General features: G+C 38.3%; 1 pseudogene; it reads right to left on the bottom strand.

Moving 5' to 3' along the window:
• Positions 1–1431: 1431 nt before the first annotated feature.
• LOC140595592 (RNA-binding protein with multiple splicing pseudogene) lies at positions 1432–1884 on the bottom strand (annotated as a pseudogene).
• Between the last annotated feature and the right edge of the window lie 482 nt (positions 1885–2366).

Genomic DNA, 2366 nt, shown 5'->3' with positions numbered 1-2366 from the left:
TATAATAATAAATTAATTTAAATTATGTGGGTTCATAAAAAATTCAAAAGGTGGCATACGGTCTATGAAAAAAACTTGGGTTTGAGTTCTAATTCTGCCTCCCATATAGAGATGACTCTTGCATGACCCATTAACTTCTATGCATCAATTTTCCCACCTGTAAGATGCAAAACTCAAACTACCCATCAATGTCCATTTCTGAGTTCACACGAGGGTCCAAACAGAAAATATGAAAGTGCACAAAAATGGTCAAGCACCATACAAACTTTGATATTGAATGTTCATCAAAAACTACTCTTAGGAAAAAAAATACTCTTAGGAACAGAATTCATTCTAATTCCACATGAGGGGAAAGATTATTGAAAGAGATTTAGGTTGATACAACACACAAATACAAAATAACAAAACACACACACAAAAAAAAACAGAGCTATAGGAAACTCTCATTACTTTGAAGATGGATCTAGTCTATTTTACAAATGAGATGCTGGGACCCAAAAAATTGAAGTATCTTATCCAAACTCATAGAGTGACAGAGCTAAGGACAAAGCAGTTTTCTTTGTCTTATACCTCATAGTTCAGGCTAATGCCAGGCATGTTTCGGTTAATTTATCATCCATGCTCAGTTCCAGAAAGGCCTTCCAAAGCTCTATGAAGTGACTTGCCCAATGTCACACAAGTTAGTGACTGCAGTGGCAAAACTAACCAAAGGACAAACAACCAAAGAATGAGCCTTGAATCTGAAACTTAGAACCAAGTGCAAGTATACTAGCAGAGCTAAAGACATACATTGAAAGCCCAGCTCAGAACCTGCAACATAAAAATTATCAATTAATACTCATTAACTGGTTGACTAAAATTTCTGCCTGAGTATGGAAAGAAAAGCCAAAAAGGAAATAGGCATACTTTTAAAAAGAAATGCAATTAGACAAGCCAAACCAGCAGCAAAATTCCTCTTGAAAATGGAGATGTAAGAATTTGATTTACTGAATGGGAGGAGGATGTAAGAAAGAAAAAATAAAGGAAGAAAAGGCATGGCCCAATGCCTGACAAAATGTGCCAAGAAGGGATGTCTAAATTTGGAACTCTCCAACCTATTGCAAGACACCTAGTAGGCTTCCTATCCTCTCCTCCCCAGGGTAATGTTGAAAGGAATGAGGACCCCCAGAAGATAAAAAGTCACTTTTATACCCAGGAAATCATTTGCTGTCACTTTCCTTCACGAGAAAGAACAAAACTCTTTTTAAAAATACAGTTCTGGGGATCCCAGGGTGGCTCAGCAGTTTGGCACCTGCCTTTGGCCCAGGGCGTGATCCTGGAGAACTGAGATTGGGTCCCACATTAGGCTCCCGGCATGGAGCCTGCTTCTCCCTCTGCCTGTGTCTCTGGTTTTTTTTTTTTTTTTTTTTTTTTTTTTTTTTTTTTTTTTCTTAGTTATTCTTTTATTTTTTTTTAAATGAAAAGTAGATCAACTTACATGGCTCTCTGGCAATGAACTGAGGTACAGTGTTGGGAAGAGGAGTACTGGGGTTTGGAGTCCCTACTAATTTGTTCTTGGCAATCTTCGTGTTTGCCTTAGCAAACTCTAGTCGTAGTGTTTGCGGAATTTCAGGATCGAAGCGGATGCCATTCAAAGCATTCTTTGCAGCTTCTGCTTCTGAACGACTGTCAAAACTGACAAAACCTACGGGCTGCTTAGATGTGAGCTTTATAAGAGAACCCTCGTAGCCCTTAAATGGTCTGAAAAGCAGGTAGAGTTCCCGAGGTTTGATATCCAGAGGGAGACCACTGACAAATAGGGTCCGGACCTCTTCCTCCTGAAGGTTGGCCTCGCTCGGGGTGTTCTCCTTCTCGGCTTTGCCGCCGTTGTTCATCTTCCCGGTCCTTCCTGCCTCTGTGTGTGTGTGTGTGTTTGTGTGTCTTTCATGAATGAATAAATAAATTTTTTTTAAATGCCGTTCTGTCAATAAAAGTGAACAAAAGTCCAATTTGAATCAGATAACAGAAAAGAAAGTATCACATTCTTTTATTTTCAGAAATCATAGTTTGTCACCAATAGATAATTCTAATTTCTCAAGAGGACTCTAATATTAGCAATCACTGCACTATGCAGCATCATGCATCTTACATCCAAACAAACCAACTTTAACTGGGGTCATACACAGAAAAGTAGTGTCATTGGACATAGGGAGATACTTGTGATTTTGAGTAATAGAAAGGATTCTTTTATTTGTGAAAAAAATCCAGCTGCTACAATCACACTCCTAAGGCATTGCCCACATATGGAAAAAAAAAAAAAGGTAGAATTTCTATAAACCTTTAGTGAAGTTGAGGTTTGTTTCATGTTCCTTCTGTTTGAAGAGAAA

Source organism: Vulpes vulpes, chromosome 15 (genome assembly GCF_048418805.1).
Source record: "Vulpes vulpes isolate BD-2025 chromosome 15, VulVul3, whole genome shotgun sequence".
Taxonomy (NCBI): Eukaryota; Metazoa; Chordata; class Mammalia; order Carnivora; family Canidae; genus Vulpes; species Vulpes vulpes.
The sequence above is the reverse complement of the archived record's forward strand: the minus strand, read 5'-3'. Positions and strand labels throughout refer to the sequence as shown.